Source organism: Halictus rubicundus, chromosome 12 (assembly GCF_050948215.1).
Source record: "Halictus rubicundus isolate RS-2024b chromosome 12, iyHalRubi1_principal, whole genome shotgun sequence".
In the NCBI taxonomy this organism is placed as follows: Eukaryota; Metazoa; Arthropoda; class Insecta; order Hymenoptera; family Halictidae; genus Halictus; species Halictus rubicundus.
In genome coordinates, this window is record NC_135160.1 from 7599119 (window position 1) to 7622515 (window position 23397).

Consider the following 23397-nt stretch of genomic DNA (forward strand, 5'->3'; position numbering starts at 1 on the left):
GCGCGCGAGCCCCGCTAGAGAAACGAAATTCTCCGTCCGCGAGTAAAAAGAACGCCGAGAAATTCTTCGCTCCGAAAAATAGCGGAGGGAAAACGAACCGATCGGGTTTTCCGGAAAACTTTCGGACACCGATGCCGTCGATGTTTCGGTCCCTTTCACGAAACCGTTCGCGCGGGGTGCTCGGGAATTTTGAAGACTCCTTACACGTAGCTGTAACTGTAAATCCAGTTGAGGTGCTTGAAAACTTAGCCCGTCATTTCGCAGCTTAAACATTTAGTAAAAACATGACAGTTTCGTTATGATTGAAGATCCAACGCGAGCGTTTCCGTCACTTGTTATTTTACTCGACTCGATTGAAATTATTAAATTAGAAAAGACGGTTCTATAGTTCACTCTGTACTACCCATACGAATTCTCCAAAATTTGCTCTAAAGTGATAACCAATTTCCACAAATATTCGCAGTCTAGTTATTACTACAGGTAGACTGTGGATCGTTATACAAATTCGTATTACCATTGATAATTTAATGGAAATCAGAATAATAGAAACGTCACCGCACACTTGCCAGATTTCTTGCATCAAGGATACAGTCAAAACTCTATTAATTTTACCTATTGGCTGAAAATTTCAAAATATTCCGTCTTCATTGTTAAAATGTTTTATTAAATACAACGTACCTCCTTTTTGAAGTATTCGAACAGTTTATCGGAAGAAAGTCGTGGAATCTCGGAATATTTTGCTGTTTACTACGATGGTAGGCAATAAAGTGTACAATACACTCTCGTATAACGCGATCAAAAAACTGTTAAAAAAGTAAATACACGGAACATGTGTACAACGATTATTTAAAAACACACAGATGACGCATATGTACAGTTTTCCAAATAAATTTTTTGATCGCGTTAGTCACACATCAGTGACAATGATAACAATCACGTCAATAAAATCAAACCGATCGAAGATTCCCCAAACACGTCGAACCACCTGAAATAGAAATTATAAATTGGAAATGATCGCCAGAGATTTGATCAAAGAGCTATTACAGCCACTACGCAGCCAACAAACAGTTTCCTCATTTAATTATACACCGCTCACTGGTGTAACCACCTAAAACATTACTTACAACAGAACTACAAAGGCTGAAATTTAGCGTTTCCCTTTGCGAAGTCGCGCAAGAAAATTCCCCATTAAACTTCATTAAAACCTGCCAGGAATACCGGGGGCGCGCGGGTAACACTCCGCGTATAACTCTCGCCCTATCATAAACCACCCCAAAACAACCCCTAACCGAGTCTCCCTTGGAAACTCCATCAGCCGCCGCCGCCGCCGCCGCCGGAGTAGCTGTGCCTGGTGGTCCGCTTAAAATTCAAAGCTGTCCCAAAAATAGCTTCTTTATTCGCTCCTCCTACCCCCTCGACAGGGGTGGTGGAAGAGACATCCGGAAGGTTTCTGGAGACGTCCTTCGCGGTTCAGGTCACGGTGCTCTCGATGGCACGGAAAGATGTCGTTCCGGTCCGGTTCGTCCAGCGTTCCCGGACATGCGGGCGGAGGGGTGGGGAGGGGGATTTTCGTCGTTGGACGTGCGCAACCCCCGATACAATCGCACGACGTCGGAGGACGTGCCTGCTCCTTTTTGTTCCAGCCGGATGGATGACGGAGCAGACAGCGAGGAATCTGGAAAAATATCACGGTCGCGAGATCAAACGGAATGGATGGCGCGACTCGCTTTCTCACCCCCTGCCTCCACCCCCTGCTTGCTTCCGCGGCCGTTTATTCCAGACCCTGCTTCTACCATCCCCTGTTACTTTCATCGTCTGCTTCTTCTACCCCCTCCTTTCTCCTACCCCCATTTCTTCCATCCCCTTCTTCTTCTACCCTTTGCATCTTCTACCCCCTTCCTCCTTTACACCCTGCTTCTGCCCACCCCCGCGCAGCCCTTTTCTTCCGTCGGTGAACTTTCGTCTTCGCGTCCCGTCGCGTCGGTTTGACAGCGCAGACAGATGCACGTCGACGTCGGCACGTGTGTGGGTGAAACGGTGAACGCGACTCGTGCGGGGAACCAGCCGCAGGGATGAAATGACAGGGGTCAGGGAAATCGGCGAAATGGAGACGGAGAGGATCACCAGGCGGTGGAAAAGCCTCGGGAACCTCGGCCGAGCCTTGAAACGGTCCATACCCGGGGATTTTTGCTGCTCTGTCACGTGTTCGCTTACAAGCAACCGGTTATCCAACCTAACCCGTCTGATTTTCATGAAAATTTATGGCCACGGGGCTGGCGCCTTCGAAACCGTTTCCAGTGGATCACGAGCATTTGTAGATGGTCTGTTCGATTCAATGTTACGACTGCGGTTTTCTATGGTCGGGCACGGCCAAATAAAGTTCGCATCACTCTTTCAATAACAAGACGTTGACAGAAAGATTGGTGGACAATATCGGCAGCGCACATTACGAGAGGAACTTTTAGGACAACCTAACCAGCGGTGAAATTCTTGTTAGTGGAATAGCGTTTTTATTTTGCATTCGATGCACTAAGTGGTAGGGGAAGAGCGGGGATGGGTCAAATTTCAATGCAAATTTCAGTGAAATTTAACCGCGGATTACTGTATCAGTGAAAGCTACGCGAAAATACAATCGAATTTCATTGAAGTGGAACACCTGGCTAATTATCCACCGTGATATTTGTTTATAACTGTGTTATCCGTCCGGTATCTTGCAGGACGCTCCGCAAAATATGACGTTACATTGTCTTCGCGGCCCAGCGTTCTCGCCGCATCGCGATAAAGTTTAAACAACGGGGCAACAATAGGCAGATTTACAATGTAAATTCGGACAATGGAACGTTGATCAGATTTCATTGAAATCCTTCGGCCTTTAATACCGCGTTTCATGGGGCAGCTATAAACACGGCGGCAGAGGGTGGTCGCACACACGGTCCGTTGCAAAAGAAGACGACGATTCGCGGCATCACGAGCGCGCACAATATACTCGCGAAACTAAACAATGGAGAGTCCATTCCCGACATCCCTCTAAATTAATTATCGATCTTTCCTATCCCCCGCTGGCTACCCCCCCCCCTCTCCTGGCCACCCTGTGAAGCAATCAAACGCCATCCGCACAGAAGTCGATTCTATCTTCCTCATCGACACGCGATTCGAAGCGCCGCCGTGGCGAAGCACCGACAGCCATAGACAAAGGCAAAGGCTGCAGGGGGTGGAAAAGAGGATTTCAATCTATAAATATAAACCATCGGGCCAATTCCAGCTGCTCTCCGTTCGCTTTATTGGATGCCAATAGTAGCTGCGAATCCTCTCCGCCCGGAGTTCCCCTCCGGTCAGACTCCTTTTTCCACCCTTATCGTGTGTGTCCCTCGACTCTGTTATCTTCTTTCGGGTTATTCGACACACTCTTCCTCCGAACGACGGTTTCGTATTTCTTTCGGTGCGCCCCGGCTGGGAATCCCGGGGAAGTATTTGTTTAAATCATGAAAATTGAATTCGCAGGGATACAGACACGGTTAGATGAAGACCCCGGCGAGGTTAGGGAAAATGGAAGGACAATTTTATGGCGACACCGGGTAGGGTCCATGTACATTTTTTAGAGAAAGAATCTTGGATAGAGAGCGAGAGAGTAGATAATGCATTGATTGTCTCTTTGTGTCCTTAGAGCCAAACTTCGATGGAAACAAACTGAAATGAATAAAATATAAAACTGTGTGATTTTTATATTTCAACACGTGGTCAAATGATTAGTAAATGTTTTTAACCGAGGTTGTAAATTCTGGCTCTTGTTGTAAATTTAACGACTTGCAAATGGAGACGACTCTGATTCAACAAAGCCTGTAGTCAACGATTTCATAATTCTCTAGTTCGTTAATAAACAAGAAGATAACCGAACTGATTCATGTTACGATTCAATAAAAGTGTATGCTTTCGAAAATCTAAATTTCCAGTTTCGCATTAACCTGTCCTGTTCAACGTGAACAGAAGAGCTCAAAGTGCGTCGGAAAGTCCAACAATCTGTCAGAAACATACTCGGACTGTCACTTCTGTTCCACCCAGTATATTCGCGACGATTCTCCTTCACAAAGGGTTAATCTACGGCGACAGTCATGTACAGGTTGCTTCAACCCTGATATTATTTCTCGGGAGTTGAACGTCCTTGGTCCCAGCGTTCGCATCCCCCGCAATGTTTCGCGCTGACTCTGTTTTTTCCCCACTCACACCCCCGGAGCAAGCCCCGATCATTCCACGAGTTAACTTTTTGAAATACGCGGGAAAGTTCGAGGATCAATTACGAACGACGAGCCCCCGGCAAGTTGCCCTGCCGGATGCTAATCGCTCGTTGGGGGTGGGACGAGAGGGTGGAGACCAAGGGTGGATGCGCGTAGTTTGCTTCGTTTGTTTCGTGCATATGGTCGGTTTCGCGGGAGGAATTATATCGTACGCGGTGAGTAATTGGTTTTACCGAGCAACTAAATTTTGCGGCCGGTACCTGTTCCGATGTTACTTTCCGAAACGAACCAGCTGCACGCCACCCCTTTTTCGATCATGCTTGCCAACGTGCGGCTTCAGGAACGATAGAACTCTTCTAATTCTTCATGTTTGTGGCGTGGCAAATTGCGGGCCCAGCTTTATCTTAATACAGGGTTTGTTCACTATTTTTTTGGAGACGAGGGTTGCAATTGTTGCTTTTCCACAGAGTCTAGATGTTGTATAGAGACTTTTTGAGTTTAGCAACGAACGAAATAGTAATTGGATTTATAAATACGGATATTCCTATGGAAATGTAATTTTACGCGAATCAGTAGTCACTTCTGATATCAAAATTTCATTATTTCTTTTAGCGTTATTATTTAAAAGAAGCTCTCACGCTCCTCTTTAACCGCCACGTCCGTCACATATGGCTGACAGTGATTTTTGACTAGGTTTAGAAATTCATTTTTATAGTGACATATCCAAATAAACCGAATTTTATTAGGATCTTTAGAATTCAAGAAGGTTAAGACAGCATCCCCTATAATACATTTTAAAATTGTAGTTTCGGTTTCATTAATTAAATTACACTGATTTTGTGCGATTCTCTGGGATTGATTTCTGGCACTTAACGTGTTAATGGAACACTGTCAGGAAAAATCCTACTAACAGACCTCGTATAATTGGAACCCGACACTCACATTTTGCCACGGTAAATACCGAGATGCTTTTGCAGGGTAGTGTACCCCGCGAATTTTCTGGGCCAGTGGCGAGATCGCGCGTTCCACCGGCAGAGCCGAGGAAACGGTGTGTTCGCCGTGTTACATTAAAAATTTAGGGCACATTCCGCGAACAGACAATCCTCGCGGAGGACCCGGCCAATCACGGTCACTTAAGAGAAACGTTCATTAACGAAAATCGCGGTTCCCGCCGGAATTGGGGCTTCAACTCGAACGTTATTTTCTCGGCGTGCCAGTTCCACAGCGAGCGGTGTCACACAGTCGCCGGAAACCTCCGCGTCCCTTCCGGGGGATTTGACTGGCGACGGATTCGCGCGGGTTTTTCGGTTCGTTCTTTCTGCTATATTCCGAGGGATTTACGGGCTCCACGATTCCCCGCAATTACGCGGGGATTCTTTCGCGGACAAGCCTCGGGAAGAAGTTAATTAATCCCGGCCCCTCCCGCGCCACCGCATTTGAATAACCGCCGAACGTCGCGGAAACAATCGATTCGAGATTTCAGAGACTCCTTCCGACACCTTTAACACTGAATTTTCACGGTTACACGGCGCGAGCCATTTCCATAAAATTGGTGCAATTAAAACGAAAATTGGAACCATTTACAGGCCAAATGGGTTAACCGCCTTTCAAGTTTTCTTGTATTTCACTGGCAAAAGACTTTTCTTAATAATTAAATACCATTAAAATTTTAAGACGTTGATTGCTTAAAATCATATTCTATATGAACTAGCAACCTTTTAATTTTTCGTCCATTTTTCGAGACGTTTGAAAAATCAGAAAATAATCTGAAAAAGTGGCCAGGAAAGGAAACACGTTAACAAACACCCGGCAAAGTGCTCCCCAGTTAATAAAATCTAAATAAACCCTACTGAAACATTTTGCGGAGAGTATGAAATGTTTGTGCACTCCTCCTTTTGGTAAACAATCCTTCGAAAATGTGAATCCGAGGAGGAGCCCGAGTGTGTACTGTCGCTCGACAAAATATATTTCCGCTTTTTGAACGAGCATCTACGTTGCCAGTTTATTGTATCGTCTTTGTCGGATTTTTAATATCCGCAGGGGATCGTTTTACGATTCCTTGCATCACGAGTTCGCGAATAAATCGACGGCTGGTTTAATATTCGTCTGTTTCCCTGTGGCAAAAAGACACATACTCGCGCACGCATACGATTACGCGGGCGAAAAAGCACCGGAGGAATGTTTTAAATCAACAACCGAGCGTTACACCGTTCTCGTGATTATCGGCGGAACATTCTTCCGCTATATCGAATTACCTCATCTTTCCTTCGTCCAATATTTGTATAATCCCGCTGATGGGGCCGGCTCGTGTGCGTTTCCAATCAAATAGTTCCGGACGACTCGGCCAGGAAACCGGCGGGAAAGAAATCCTTGTCTTGCGGCACGACCGGATAAGGAAAATCACGGGTTCGAGCAGCTAATTATTATTTGAACTTCGTCGAACCATCCCGCAAGTTAATCGCCGCCCGTTGGTTAGCGAAGGGATGTGGAAACGATGGTAGGGATTGTAATTATTGGACTTTCCTCTCGGAATCGCTGAGACCGGGAATCGCGGCGCCTCTTTTTTCTTCTTTTTCTTTTTCGAAAACGCCCTGGGTTCTTGCAAATTACACACGGATCGTTTGAATCTCGGCTCGGACTTTATCCGAGCCTTCAAATCGTACTTCCCTTCATCTACCAAAGCTTTTTCCGGCTATTTACTCGAGCTTCATGGTTACCGTAGATCATTCTCGTCACGCAAATCCAGCTTTTGTTTAAAATCATCAAATATTTCGACGGTTTGTAGTTGGAGATTATAACAATAGGTTCACCGTGAAAATGAGAGGTTCCAACATTTTCAATTTAAAATTATTGAGATTGTAAAGGTCCATGAGAAATTATTAATCAAAATTTCTTCGGATGTATATTGTAAAAAGGAATGACTACGGATAGATACAGTCTTTCTATTGTTATACAGTAATGTGAAATAGTCGTTTCCAGTGCTCCTTAAACCTAGTGTTAAGTGGTTCAAAGGGAGAATATTTTTAAACCGAAGGAAACTATAAATAATTTTTTAAATGCGTGAAAAACTGTCGCAAAATTTGTTGGACTCTTTTTCCTGTGCATATTATGTGAGATAATACGTTTTTTCTGTTGATCTACATAATTAAACAGACGTGGGAGGTAGAAACTTTATCTTGACCAAGAGGGTTGGTTACAGGGTAAATTCAGACTAGCGTTTTTCTCGTCCTTTTTGCTTACTTAATCGCATGCAGAAATTCTGAAATAAATCTTCTACCTTGTATCTATCGAGCTATGCATTACAGAATTTTTCGGATTTTCTGGTTCAAAATCTTGAGTATAAAAATTAAAAATCGGGTAAAAAGTTCGAAAATTGCAGATTTCTTATTGGAGATTGAAAGCGAGCATACTTTTACGATAACAGTATAATTACCGCAAATAATAGCTCCCAAATTTTAAAGTAGGAGGGACCGTATTAAAGTTAAATAAAAATTGATAGTACTATTTTCCTGCAAATCTGCAACCTTTTTGCAATTTTGTCCCACTGCTAATTTTTCATATTCAATATTTCGAAGCAGAATAATGAAGAGAGTAGTACAATTTTTTTAAACCCAAGAAATGAATTGCTGAATCAGCAGAGAACACTATCTTTTCTTCGTGTGCCGCTGAGAGCGACGCTCTCCGACGATGATGGAGAGCTCTCCAGATCGGACAGTATGTTTAATAGGTGGATTGTAACAATTAGCCGTCCTCGATGGACCTCCCGATAGAGTTTTGATTCGGCAACTCCCCCGGCTCGCCATTCGTCAAAGTTTCGCCTGTCACGTCGCCGTCACGCGCGAACTATAACCATCCTCGACGACTGATCTAATCGTTTCAGCCCAATAAATGTACTCGATCGGGATGCATCGATCAACTGGGAGTGACGAACGGCTCCGACGGCTCGGACGCTGCTTCCCTGTGTACAGTGATTTGCTACTTAGCTGTGGATTAAGTAGACCAGAGGATCCAGTCGAGGACCGGTGGCTATTTAGAATGGACAGGGGTTGAAGATGAGTGATACCATTAATCCACTCTAAGTCGGACTGTTCGTGCACGCTGTTCAATGATCCCTGTCCGAGGAGATTTTATCGATCTGTAGTATCAGGTGCAGAAATTAGTCTGGCGTCTTTTCAGTGAACCAACTGTTCTGAATTTTAATACTTTCCTGCCATAATTCTTTTCTTTCTAATTTCTCTGCTCACTTTTACAGCTTTTACAGATAATTGTTTTCTTTGGAATTTTTTCTTTTGGCATCCGAATTATAGGAAAAGGCTACCGAACGCGTAAAATTATTTATATCGCATCAGTTAAATGTTTAATCAGTTTATCGCACCTGTTTCTACCGTTCCGATGGAACGATAAATTAGGATTGAAAGATTTACGATTTTTCTGTAAATACACGACAAATTTAGTTTGAAAACGCACCCGAATTCTGCGCTATGAACTTTTGCATATAACTCAAAATCAACGAAGCTTCTAAACATTCTGCTTTTTTTTTTATTGCAGTAATAGAAGAGTGTGGAAGATTCGATCTCTCGAGACACATATATAAACCTGTAAATAAGTTTTCGACTATCTCGCAGGCCAATCTTGAAGAAGAAGTTTTGAGAAAAACGCATTTGAAGTTTTAAACGCCGCTATAAGCGTTGCCGGAGTAGACGTTCATTGCCGGCCATAACTTCGTTAGTTCTTTGAATTTTTAAATGAAACTTTCAGGAAGTACAGTTTAAAAGCAATGCTATCGAACGAAAATGTCTTTGATTTTGTTATCTGTTACACGAGACTTCCCCTTACCTGGAAGTATAGCGAACTATTAAAGTTACCAAAGGGTAACTCTGCCGCCGAATCGGATGAATAATTTACCCTCAAATTTCAACCGTGTGTAGAAAACTCGTTTCTCCACCGAATAGAATTTTCACATCGACATTGGACATGCGCAAAATTTTTCGAAAAATCATCAATGGCGATATTTTCTCGGCAAGAATAACTAGCTATGTATGCGTGCAACTTTTACCATTTCTGTTCAAATACGCCAGAAAATTTCCACGCCGCGGTTTCGGGCATAGAAATAATTCAGCTCAAAGCATTTTGCTCTCGTATGATTGGTTCACCTGAAATTCTACGTACACCGGAAACTGTTGCGCGCTGTGCACAACTTTCCCCGGCACTGATTAACTTCAATAATTTGGAACATTCCGACCATTTTTGCAAACCGAAAGGGACCGCGAAACACTCTGAAATATCAGTTATTCATCTCTGACATTCTGAACAAAATTACTGACGAAAAAATTACTGTACCTTCAAAAAATAAATCCGTACAGTTCTACAGCGACTAATAAAATTTTCGGGCCAATCGAAATTGTATAATATTTTACTAATGACCGTAATGTAATTTCGCAATGGAGTCAACTGCTATCACGGTAGAATAACATACTAGCAGCTAAAGAAACTATTGACTACAGAATATAAAGACATTACGTGAACGTAAAAGGTTGTGAGGGGGCGTGGCTTCGTTGCTCTCGGCTTCAATGGAACTGTGCTCATGCTTACTTTAGAATAACGTCTGGAGACAAATATTGTCAGAGGAGCAGACAATTAACAATAGAATGTTTTCTATCTCGCTTCTCTAAATATCGAGTACATTGAGGGGGCGTGGCTTTGATAGTATTGACTCCGACGGAGCCAGAACAATGTCCTGCAAGACAATTTGTGCTCACGTTTGCTCTGGAATAACGTCCAACGACAAAAATTGTCCAAGGAGCAGGTAATCAGCAATGGAATTCTCTATCTCGCTTCTCTATAATATAGACTGCCTCGAGGGGGCGTGGCTTCGTCGCTCTTAACTTGAATGGAACTGGAACAATTTTCCGTAGGATGTTTCCTTCCTGAACAATCGAAACGGAACCGAATAATAAAATTGCTTCACACTTCGTGTTAGATCCTCCAGAAATCTGGAAAGTTTCAATGAAATCGCGATTTGCGAGTTACCGAAGTTCAATCGTTGGTACGGAAGCAATTTGTAAGAACCCATCGCGTCAGTCACGAGATAGTCCCGCGCCTAATTTGTTTTCCGGTGGTTCCAGCACGCGAGAGACGTTGGTTCCGGTTAGGGAAAGTGTCTTAGCGGATGGCGTGCGGAAGGAAAAGGTGGAGTGAAAGAAGGAGGGCGGCTCGTTAACGCGAGAGAGGTAACTCGAGCCGGAAATCGGACGTTTAATTTGATTAATCGTCTCGAGGGGTCTCGAAGCAAAGCAGGTGCGAGAATACCTCGGCCGGCGGAGAATATTCTCTCGGAGGGCAGCGTGGCACGAGGAGAGGAGAGGAGAGAGAGAGAGGGGGGGGCGAAGGAGGCCGACGGACGTGTTTAATTAAATTAACGTTAGCCGCCGCGAGTCCTCCGCTCACGATTACACGCTCGACACGGCTAATCGCCGGACTACGGGTTCAATTAGCGAGTACAGAGCCGCGTGCAGCTTCTGTCCCCGTGAAAGCTCCCTCTCTTTTTGCCCCGCGAGCCCAGGCCCGGTCCGCTAGTTGAGAAACTGGGGGAAACTTGGGGTTGCGAGTCTGCCCCCGAGGGTAGTTTGTTGCTTGAGAACCCCGCGGATAGCGTTAAGGGGGCTGTTCCCGGAGAAATTCGAGGTCGACTGGGGAAATATAATTAGTTCCCCGGGCATTTTTGTGGCTGCTCGCGAGAAATTCATGAGACGCGACCTCTACCGCTCTTCCGGCCCATAGGACTCGCCCTTTGCTGGCTCAATGAACATCCGCGCTGGGTCGTTCTATTTAACGGGCGAAATTTTCTTGGGAAATTTCTTCTCGTCCCTCGACGCGTGCATGGTTTATTTCGAAATTTTTCTCTAATACCGGTTTGTGCTTACCCAATAGAAAATCTGTCAATTTGTCCCCATCACGAGAACAGACCGTCAGATTCTGTATTGAAGTTAATTATTCAATAAGAGAATCAGGAATCTTAAACCAAACTTAATTTCAAACACGCTAAGCTATATTATACTGTTCGCATCCGCATCAGTTTAACACTTTGGGAATTAAGTGGGCGGGGCAATGAAAAACCGGTACGAGGACAATGTTTTAATCGCAGCTTCTCACATTGCTATCAGAAATCCACGCACACGCTAATAAGTAGCAGCAAAGCCCTGGCAGTACCGGTTCTATAGACTGTCCAGGTTTACCTAGCCGCTATCAGGCCGATGGGTATTCCAAGCACTTATCACTTTTCATTAAAAACACACGCGGCGCTCATTATCGTTAATTCAACAGACAGAACAGCAAAAGGGAAGCAACCGCGCGAATAAACATTTACTTTGGCCTGAACAAATTCCTTTTCACCGGCGCGCGGCGTTGCGGACTTCGCCGAATCCCAGATTCGAGTTTCCACGGGGGTAATTTCTGGGCGAATTTCCAGGGGCGTGGAGACTCCTTGCCAGACGACAGCTTGACAAACACTGATTACAGGGGTGGGCGGCGAGATAAAGCACGGGGGTATCGTCGATTTCCTTTATCAGCCGGAATTGCCCTCGTTATCGAGAAATATTCCGACGGCGTCGCGACGCCGCCGCTTATTCGGGATCGGTCGGGGAAACACCGACGGACGTGCGTCATGAGAAATTCATTTCCACGGATCCGCGTGTCCTTGTTAATCCGGTTTCACCGCGACGTCCGCCCAGCGCTTCGCGGACGAAAATAAAGAACGGCGATGCGGCCGCTGCGCCGCGTTCCGTTCCGTTAATCGTCCGCGGGTGACAAGAAATCCCGATATCGGCGCCGATTTAATATCGATTCGGACGAAACGTCCCGCATTCGAGCATTCCCGTCGATATTTATTACTGTTATCAATATTTTATTGCCGTCGCTTTGAACCCCCACATATTTCGGACGTCCGGCCCGGCCTGGGGGTGGTTTCACTGTCGAACGGGAAAAACGGTATGACCGATTTTTTGCCGGCTGCAGACTGTCGCAGAAATTGCACGAAAGTTGCAGCAGTAACTCATTTACACCCTGAAAAGGTAAAGCAGTTCTTCCGCTGTGTGGACTTGAAACATTTAACGCGACGGGATTTAAGGGTAGTTTTCTTTCCCCATGTACTCTGTCATTTTATGTATTCCATTTCAATTCATTAACAGGTAAATTGTCATTTTATATTTTCACTTGATGCTAATTATTACGGTTTCTTTTTTCGCCATTTTTAGACTTATCAATATGCATTTACCGTGCGTAATAAAATCGTAGTAGAATGTAAACTTTATGACACGTCCAGTAAAGTATTAACTTTATCATAACAAATCTTTTCAGTCTCAAAATAATTTTTTATTACAATCCGAGTAGATATTGGAACAAAAATTAACTTCTACATATAAAGATCTGAAAATTATTCCAGCGTCAAGATCAACCCCTTTCGACGAATTCAATTTCGATTAACGTTTCTTCAACGTTAAATTCGCGAGGACGTGAAACGCACGAAGATCTTCGCGAAATAAAGTTAGTCGATTACAGTTTGTTTTTGTTTCTTCGGATCTCCAGGCACTTCAGTCTCGCATAATTGCGTTGTTCGACAAAAATCGAACTTCAGAACAGACTTCTCGGTCCTTCAGATCTGCAGAAACAGTGATTCACCGTCGAAACCGAAGACAGCTGAATGGTAGAACAGTATTGGTTACCATTCTCTTTGCTAGCACTGGGTGCGCCTGTAGGCCGAAGGTTAATTGTAAAATAAGATCTGCTGCGAGGCGATTCACGCTAACGTTTCATTTAACCCTGAATCATCGTTGCTGGTAAAGGCCATTCGCTCGCTGAATGAACGTTCCTTATCCGGAAATCGGTTCTGTTTACAATGCTATGTTGCCGGGGGCTTTTAATCAGTGCGACCGTTTGTACGCCAGCGTCGAGAAGCTGTTTCGCAAACCTAATCAATGATTTGTTCGATAACAATTCCTGGAATTCGATCCCTTATAGTCGCATTCAGCTATGAAATGTTCATGATTAATGTCGCGACATCCTCAACTTCAAAAGTCAAGTTCTATAAAACGCTGAATTGAACAATTTTTTTTAAATATTGACGAATCGTATCGAAAATTGGTTCGCACGCAATTCTGTACTGAAATTATTTGTTAAAAGAATTACAAACAGAACGAAGAGCGTAGAGGTGTAAAAATATTACTAAAATTCTGTCTATCGTCAGGAATGCCCACACAATTACTTCAGTGTAATTATGGAGGAAATAGAAAATAGGAAATTAATCCTTTCTTGAAGAAACATAAATTCTTCACATATCTTCTTCAACATATCTTCTTTATACATACTTTTAGTGCCCAAAATAAATATTTTAACTTTCATTTCCACGTCTTCATCTGTTTCTCGATATCAAATTCGTAACAACTGTGTCAAATCGATAGAAAGCGTGAGTAAGAGTTGAAGAACCTCTCTACATTTTCTGATAATTTCCATAAATAAATGATTTAAGGAGAAACGCGCCACGTGTCGCGTGTCAGGCCACACAGCCAACCCAGTGAAAGAGATGAAAACGATTCCACGGAGGCAGCGCGGCGCAGCAAATCCGAGGCGCTCAATTTCCAAGGGTTCAACCGGTTACGTCCCGTTAAAAGTCGAACCGTGTTCCTTTTCTGTTTTCTTACGTCGGACGCTAATCGAATGAAAAGCTGCGCGGCCGCTCGGTTCCCCGTTCGCATTAATACTGCACGAGGACGTCACGAAGCTGCTGTTGCCGCGTCGTGAACGAGCCCCGGCCTTTTTGTCACTATGTTTGCCCGGATAACGGTGTTAGATGTCCGCCCCCAGTATCCCGTTCCACCGGCAACGTCCGCCAATAGTGGTATTGATTTAACAGGACTGTGGACGCTTTGAACTACGACACCTAGCCTGAAACTGGAGTCAAAGTTGACATTCGATGTATGTCGACGTGGTTCCCCGTCGGCGGACGATGATTCGCCCCCGCAAAGACAACATCTCACACCCCGGTCCCCTCTCGCACCATTTCGACGTTCTTCCCAGCATGACTTTTTCTCGGGGCCAACTTTTAAAGGCCCCAGCAGCCCCTGTTTCAGGGGGTCAAACCGGAACCATTTTAGCGCCACCGATTTTTAGAAAAATCGAAAACTGCCGGGGAACGTGGCACAACGCTTCCCTAATTGACTGTTTAAAGCTCCGGTTAAGAGCTACTAAGCTTGTGAGAGTACAAGTTTCAGTTTAACCCTTCGAGTACCGCAGTTCCTTCAAACGCCATTAGCATGTTGTAAGCCGAGGAACGAGATAAGTCCCTACAGTGTATGGAGTCCGGCTGATACTTCAATAGAAACCATACGAAAAAGTGAAGTCTAAAATTCCCAAGTTTGCGGTATTGCAACATACTGATAAGGAAATGTAATTTTTAATACTGGGCAATTTTTACTGAATTTTCCAAATGGTTAAAAATGGTGACATTTTAAATAAAGTACCACTTATCAAAAGGGTGTATCCGATTGATTCGACTTTTATAGGTTATGTTTCGTATTTCAGGACCTTCCAAGCCGCAGGATAATTTATATTAAATTATTGTCAGAGTCGCATCGGTTCGATGGTAATACGAAAATGTTGACACTCGCCGTACCGACGTGGTTCCGCGACGATTCGCCCCCGCAAGGACAACAATCTCACCCTCTGTGTACCCTCTCGTTCCTTTCCGGGCAACACCTCGCCAGGACTTTTTCTCATCGCCTCGGAACTACTCGGGGGCGAACTTCTGAAAGCCCCGAGCAGCCTGTCTTAAGTGTTCCCGGGGTTAAAACTGAAACGGCGAGCGACCGTCGCACCGACGGCGACGAGCGCGACGCGACGCCACGGTCCTCCAGTTCGACGGAAAGTTTCCGAGAGCTTGCGGGGGCGGGCCCGGTTCGATCGTCGAGCGCGAATCTTTTCTTCGATGGAAATGAGCCGGCGCCGAATGGGACGGGGAATTGAATTACGAGGAATTACGGATGTCCCCGTGGTTTTTACACGGGGTTCTTCTGAAATTATTCGCGCCCGCCGAGCCTCCGGTGTTCGCTGCGTCGTCCTCGCCGGGTTTTATGCGTCCACGTTCAACGGATCGAACCGGGCCGATTTTTTGTTGCGATCTCAGCTGGCGAATCTATGGATTCTCATGGAGCGCGTGTAATTGCAAAGTGTTGCCTGCAGTTTTTTATTTCCGCTGCACATTCATGGATCGGTGCGGACGATTTTATTGTTTTGTTCGCCGCAGAAACGGAGAGGGTGCTACATTACTTTCTTCGACACTTGTGACCTTAGAAACTGCACAGAGTTAGCACAAAGTTAGCGAAAAGACTACCTCTCCGGAACGTGTTAATTGCTGGTCATTACGAGTCGGAAATGTTAATGACGAACCAGAGTCCTTTTTATAGCAAATGTTGTCATATTTGTTTTATTTTTCTTTTTTAACCCTTAGCACTCGAATGGTGACTGTCAGGCACCACTAAAAATTGCTGTATCATTATTCAAAATATTTTTTAAGTTATGAAATTTCTTTGTATTTAACCAGTTAACTGTGGAATTTAATTTTAAAAATCCCTCACGGCGCGGAATTAGAATCAAGCAATGACGAATATACACGTCGAACGCAGGCCAAATGCGGCTATTATAAAAGCCAAAGGCCTTGTAAAGCTAAATGAGAAAGAATTACATTTTTATTCGATAAGAAATTAACAATTCATTCACGTTAACCACACCGCAATAGAGTTTTGGATTGACGTGTATACACGTCAAACGCGCTTAACTGGTTAATAAATTCCTAAACATTTCAGTATTGTAGGAGTAAATTGCACCATTTTCGTATGTATAACATGAAAAATATATATAAAGAAGGGACATATTCTAGGTGGGAAGGAATATTTCGTTTTGGGGTTAAAATAGCTTCGAGTGCAAAGGGTTAAATATTGAAAAATAGAAGAAGCGAAGTCTCGGACCAGTTGTTCTACAAAATGGCAGTGTAGCATCCCCCTCTACGTGAAAAATGCGTCTAAGGGTTGATAAAACAGTGTACTCGGGTCGACCAAATTTGAGCGACGCCGTCAGTTGAAAGCCTAAAATCCCAGAAATCGCGTCGCAAGCAATTTAGCTCGGATATTGCGTATTCCCGAAAATTTCGGCGGGGTTAATCCCAGAAATTCGGATCCCGGTTACGATCGAATGCCGGTCCGGCGTTATTGCGCTGTAGAAGCTGAATGACCAGCCGGGCGCGCGGCGGCGGTCCCTTTCCGAGGGAAAATTACGGTTCAATCAGGACACAATGACGCTTAATTCCTCTTTCACCCCCGGGCGACCGAGATGATCCGGCGCAGGGACAACAATCGCGCGTCCTTGATGCCGCCACTCCAAACCTAGAGACAAGGTTGGCAACCAGACCTAGCCAGACCGCAACGTATTCCCTCGCGAACCGCAGCCAGCAAGGCGGACCGGCAGCCAATTAATTAACATGATTATAGCCGAGGTGAGGAAGCCTGATCGGATAGGCCAGAAGCGTTTGCGTACCCGGTGAACCCGGAATCCTGAGCCCGAGACACCCTAAACCTTCGGCCATGCTATTCTCGGCTACCTTCCGTTCCAGTTTACGTTTACCGAGTATCCCGAGTCTCGTCCCGGATTGCTTCCACCTGCATGCTTCGCTTAAAAACACCTGTAATATCTCATGACACGATTACCTCCCAATAAATCATAGCTGCTGCCCGTGCCGTATTGCAATTAACCGGTGAGTTAACTGCTGCCTGCACGTAACGAACTTCTTCGATAATTTTCTGTTATATGATTTTCAAACTGTTAAAGGTATTAAAAAGGAAGATAAATTTCTATTTCGCTCCAGTTTGTTTGCAATTCAGTTAGAACAGTTTTATTTTGCATAAAGCATTGGTATAGCGAGTCATATTCCGGTGACAAGGAAATTATTTTCATGTTCAAAATCGGTATCGAACCGTTCGAGCGGCGAGTTTCCGGAAGCCCGCAGGTTCCGACACACAACCCGGACCGGCCAATAAGGATTCCGGTTTGTCGCGGCTATGTTTGACCTGTTCTGTCTGCGAAGTGACTACCAACAAGCCCGAACTGCCTTTGGAAAGTCGATTCGCCGCAGACCGCGTAAAAGCGACTGGCAAACCGATTTCCCGGGACACGGGTCTCGACATCGCCGATCATAGTTCCGGTCTCATCGAGATCCAGAGCCTGCGAGATATCGTCCCCGACGAGACCCGAGCGACCGAGGCGGCCGACGCGACGCGACGGTTCTCCCGTCGAAAACAGTCGATAAATTCCAGAAAATCCCTGATCCCTCGATATTTCCTCGAAAATCTCGGCCGTGATCCTCGGGAGCTACCGTAGCCCGAAGCTACGGAGTTTCGGAGCGGAAAGATGGTGTTCATGGGGGCAGGGGGTGGGGTTGCTCGATGGGGATACGAGGGGGTTGAAACAACCCTCCGAACCTGTTCATTGGTCGGTGAAACGCGACGGGCACACCGGCCTGTGGTCATTAGCACGGACGGCTGGGCCGAAATCTATGGTCGTTTGGCGACCGGCCCGAGAATGGCCCGCTCTCATATTCACGCCTTACGCATATTTGCGTTAATTGTCCTGTTTGACAGTGCACCTGACCGGGGTTTCACCGTCGGCGACTACAGAGGCCAGCCTAAATAATGGGGAATAAACGATTTCGGTCATTTATCGACTCACGGTGTTTGCGGTTATGAACTGCCGGAGAGGCGACACCCAATTATGCTTACATTCACAACATCTTTATGAAAATGGAAAAGTGTACAAGTCAATTGTGGAGAACAGAAGATACATGAAAATGTACTGCATCTTCTAATCATTTTAACAAGTAAAAAATAATGTAATTCTAATAACAAGTATCATAGTAGGACCTTTCTAAAATTCTGTATACATTTTCGAAAATACCTCCAAATATATAATTTAACTCTAAATAATCCGAATGTTCTAAATAGCTTAAGGAAACTTGATATCTGCAATTATCGTACAATACACTGGCGAAAGTTAGTGTACGGAAATGTTGTTGGGTCATGCGAGACCCCAGTGTAAACTGGTGGTGGGTTAAGAATTTTCACAGGATACGGGGGTAACGTCCTCACAGGAAGTACGAATTTGTGCTGCATAACGGCACGGGAAAGAACATCAAAGAAGTATGTTGAAGCGGGTCCCGGGTTTAATCAGCCAACTATGGGCGCGTTTCATTAAAAGCGCGCCGTTTAATCTACTCGGAACACCTGCTCTCTCCGCAGCCGAAACAGGTGATCAAGACTCCTAATTTCGCTATTATCGCTCGATCGTCCGTTACGGGTTCGAGGCCGATGGAGCGTGCTTGAAACCGACGCGACGCCTGGAGACGAACCTTTGACGTACCGACGATGAACCGACCCATAATAATGTTCCAATTACAATCACCGACTCGTACGTAAACAACCAAATTGACTAGAAGACTCGTCTTCCCAAACCCTAGCTCGTTTTCAATTAGCACAGACGCTGAACTGATTTTTATAAAATTTCAAATCTCTATAAAAATACGTGAAATCGACAATAAGGAAATACCTACGGTGCGTGCATTTGTACGAACATTGCTTTTAAACAAAAATTCAGTAAAAAAGTAGTTCTACTACGAAGCTTACGAACTATTGTTCATTTCGTTCGACAATTTACTTTCATTTTTCAGCGTATTTATTTGTCTGTAGTATCTACAAAGTAGGTGCGCGATGCATGAAACAGCGGTTGGTGGAAGAAGCAGTAGAGATTAGTATAGACTCTAGGCAACAATATGAATATTTATTATAATGACACAAAAATTTTCCGTGTGAACTGTATTGAAAACAGAAAATCTTGTGAAGTAAATTTTCAATAATATTATTTAAAGGGAACTTGACGGGAACAAAATTGAAAAAGTACTTAGAAGGCTTCTCTTTAAAATCCTCTTGAAATATGGTAATTATTTCTGTACGTAATAAATAGACTGCCGGTTCTATGCATTTATAATTAAAATGAGTCGATGACGTAGATTATCTGATTTTCACAGTAGAAAAACGATTAAGTGTGCAAACGAATATTTATTTTCTGCCACTTGCGAAAAACTGATATTTTGCACAGAGATCCGCGAGCTAGTGATAAATAAGCAAACGCGTCACGGATCGATGATCTGGTAAAACTCAGTGATTGCGAATAGTTGATAGCGAAGAGAATCAGATTTTCACAGTAGAAAAACGATTAAGTGTGCAAACGAATATTTATTTTCTGCCACTTGCGAAAAACTTATATTTCGCACAGAGATCCGCGAGCTAGTGATAAATAAGCAAACGCGTCACGGATCGATGATCTGGTAAAACTCAGTGATTGCGAATAGTTGATAGGGAAGAGAATCGGATTTTGCAGGCGTTTCTGCTCAAAATTTCGTCTACAAAGCGCACCGAGTTCCGCAGTGTGTTCATCCTCACGTAAATCCATAAATCAACTTTCACAGTATCATGACCCGCTTTCTGTGTCCTGGTGTATCCGGTGTCCCCGGATTAAAACGGATCCGGAGCTCGAGGATTCGAAGCGGGGCCGTCGCGTCGTCGTCGTCGTCGTTGTTTCCACATAAAATCGAGTATACATAGTGTTCGCGAGCGAACTGGGCCAAGGAGAAGGACGTCGAACCGGAAGTCGAGTAAATTAATAAGTTTTGGGGTGTTGCCAGCCGGCGAGCGGGGAATCACGCGTCGCCAGATGGAAAAGCTTTTCTTCGGCAGGGACCGAGGAGAAACTTAAGCGACGATTTCGCTTCTGTCAGCGGGGGTTGCCGGGTGCTGGGTGCTGGTGGTTGGGTAAAGCACGGGGGCCAGAAACGACCAGCAATTTGGAACATCCAGCAGCCACACGGGGCCGTCGCGATAACCGTTCCGACGGTGAAATTTCGCGAAAAACGGCCCGAGATACGACACGTACCGAAACGCATTTATTTCCTGTATCTTGTCGGCGCAAAACGTTTTCGGATACCCGGTGAAAACGTATGTACGGTCTGCGAACGACGACGCGCGAATCACTCGCTCCTGAACGTTCATTCCACCGACGGAGGCTCGCTTTGATGGTTTTCGGCGCCGATTATTGCGTCGTTCTTAGTCCCCGGATTCGGCGTTTCACGGGATTTTTCTCTGAATTCTGTCTCTGGTTGCGCGGCGAAACATTGCTCGGATTTTTTACTTTTATTGCTCGGCCGTTGCTCTGTTACTCGCGAGTGATCGATATTTAATATACAGCGGAATTGATCAAAATCCGTTCAAACGGGATAAAATTTTTCACATCGGCCCGAACGAGCTCAGCTTTTTTCGTTCAGCTAGAATATACTGTTTTTGGCCCGGGTGCTGTAATGAACATTTCGAAATGAGGTTCCGTAGACTCGTGTCAGTTGCAAACGTGCTGGACATATCGGAAAATCGTGAGAACTATGGCCGTAGGACGCACGATGTTTCAATTTGGATTGCAATTTATTTTTATAATGTTTTTTTCGCCGGTCATCTAGAAAATCGTTCTGGCTACACTGAAAAACTGAAATCGTTCGGGCCAATTTTTAAAAAGTTATTCTATTGTAAAGATCAATTACGATCAAATTGCTTGATCAATTACGCAAAGCACTGTTACATACAAACTGCGTTTTAATGATTTTCTATTTCCATAGATTAATTTTTTGAAAGTCTGAGAAAGACGAAATTTTGACTTTCCACTCGAGTATCCTTTGCAGCAAAAATGAAATTATAATATTCTAAATTTTGGTTAGTATACGCAATTTCCAATGTCTAAAACAATCGGAAAACAGAATGAGGAAGTAATTTTGTTCACTGACTTGTAGCAAAATATAATATCATAAATGTAATTAATACCCGCGGCTTTTAGTATTTCATAAAATTGCAGTTATTTATGTTTGCATGGGCCATGAAAATACAAATAAACATATTGGTAAATATAATATTTGGTAGAATGTCACGATTAATTTCGTTTGAGGGTTTATAAAAATCCTCGCCACCGTATGAAAACGAATGCAACGGACCAACAGTATTATTTTTTGCCGAGTGCATATCACAATCAACGTCGAAATTGATTATCGTATATTTTTTTTTAATCTGCAAACGTAAACACATTATGTTCGAATTGCCTAGTTATTAGCTTGCAATATTTTTAAACGCGTTTTTCTCTAAATACAATTTTCGAAACTGTCACTCGGGATCAGATTGAAACTGCACGGTTTATGTGTTTTTAAACTTGATAGGATTATTCAATAAACGCTCCTCCATAACTGGCATCGCTATCACATAGCTAGATTAATCTTCTATCACTTTTTTGAGTAATCAGATTAGCAGAGAAGCATGGAAGCATTTCATAGTTCCGTTTCGACGCTCTCCACTCCGTTAGTGTTAACTGTAATTTATAATAAACTACTTAAAAACATCGTAATCATTTTTACAATTTAATGAAACTATTACGAGACGAAGTAAATTTTGATTCGTCCCTTTGCAGCAGATTCCGAGGCTATTTTCACCCAGAGTATCAAATTCGTTATTCAATTATTCAGTTTATGGCGAATTAATTAAATGAACAGCTGCTGCATTAGGAACAAAAAAAGATTCAAAAATATGTTTTAAAACGTTGATAAATAAAGCAATGAATGGTCCTAAACATCGTAAATTATATATATAGTTATAAGTATAATACAACCCGTCCGTTAATGCCTATGCCTCCACTTATAAGATTTACAGTTTAGGGTATAGCATATAATTATATCAAAACCTGAGGCTACGCTTCACTATAAACAAATCTACTAAACATTCTAATCACATCCGCCAATCTCCAAAGATCACAAAACCGCTTTCTGTATACACAAACACTGATTGCATCAAAGCAAAGGGGGGGGGGGGCACGTCGATCGCATTGGCATTTAGCATAGTTCGATTAGGGAGAGATCAGTCCGAATGTTTTTCTGATTATCGAAAATCCATCCTGTTCGTGTCGACCTCGGGAAACGGCAATACAATCTGGCGTGTCGCGATTGAAGCGAGCAACGTATAAAGAAATAGAAAGAGAGAGAGAGAGAGAGAAAAAGATCGATCCGAGTCAAGGATCGATGGGAAAATAGGAGTGTCTGCCGGTCCCGTGTCCCGTTGCGTTTCGAACGAAAATCGTCCGAGAAAACTGGAGACGGGCGGGTCCAAGAATGCCACGGGTCCGCGAGTCGCCTTCCGGGCTCCATAAACAAATAAATAGCGGCTTAACGCGAGCCCGTAAATCGAGGGAATCGACGCGTCGCCTCGCGGCGCCTCTCCTCGAATTTACGACGGCTGACAAATTCGTCTGGAAGAAAGAGAGACTGCAACCCGAAAGGGGCTGGAACCCCCGATGCGCGCACGGTACGCGTGCAATGTGCAATGTGCAACGTGCAACGTGCAACGTGCAACGTGCAACGTGCAATGTGCTCGATCCAGTTTCCCGCGGCACCCGACCGACTGCACTTTGTCACAAGTTCTGCTCTCCCGGCGTCACGCGGATTTTTATCGTCGTCACTCGATAAAAACGTGGCCCCGCGTTACGGTAAACAATTTTCTCACGGTTCTTGTCGTTGCCGCTTCCGTGGGTCCCGCGCTTGACACGGATAATCGTATCGGAGATGATTAATCCCCCCTTTTGTTCCCCCCGCGTCACGGGAAACCTCGGAGATCCGGTGTCTTGTGTATTCTGCATTATTTAGATGGAGGTCGTCGATCGCTTCAACGCGAGAGCTTTTTAGTCGATTTATTTGATCGTGGATTTTTTTGTACGAGAGGTCACACGTATTTTAAAGGACCTTTCATTTCATTCTGTTCTTATGCATTTTCAAAGGGTTTATGAACTTCTGTTCGAACCTTGAAACTTCGGGTCTCGTGTATTCTGCATTATTTAGATGGAGATCATTGATCGGTAGCGGAGTTGTTACTAAATTGTTCTACTCGGTAATCCTAGTAGAATTTTAGTAGATTGTTTGGAAAGTGAGGTGTCACGTGTTTTTAGAGATTTCTGTTTTATGACCTTTTCCAAATTCTTTTTCTACGTGTTGTTC

General features: G+C 44.2%; 1 protein-coding gene across 2 annotated transcripts in view; it reads left to right on the forward strand.

The window, feature by feature from the left end:
- The window catches only part of Rho-6 (serine protease rhomboid 6), a 183644-nt gene that overhangs the window by 112776 nt on the left and 47471 nt on the right, over window positions 1–23397 (forward strand). The gene's annotated exons all lie outside the window — the stretch shown is intronic.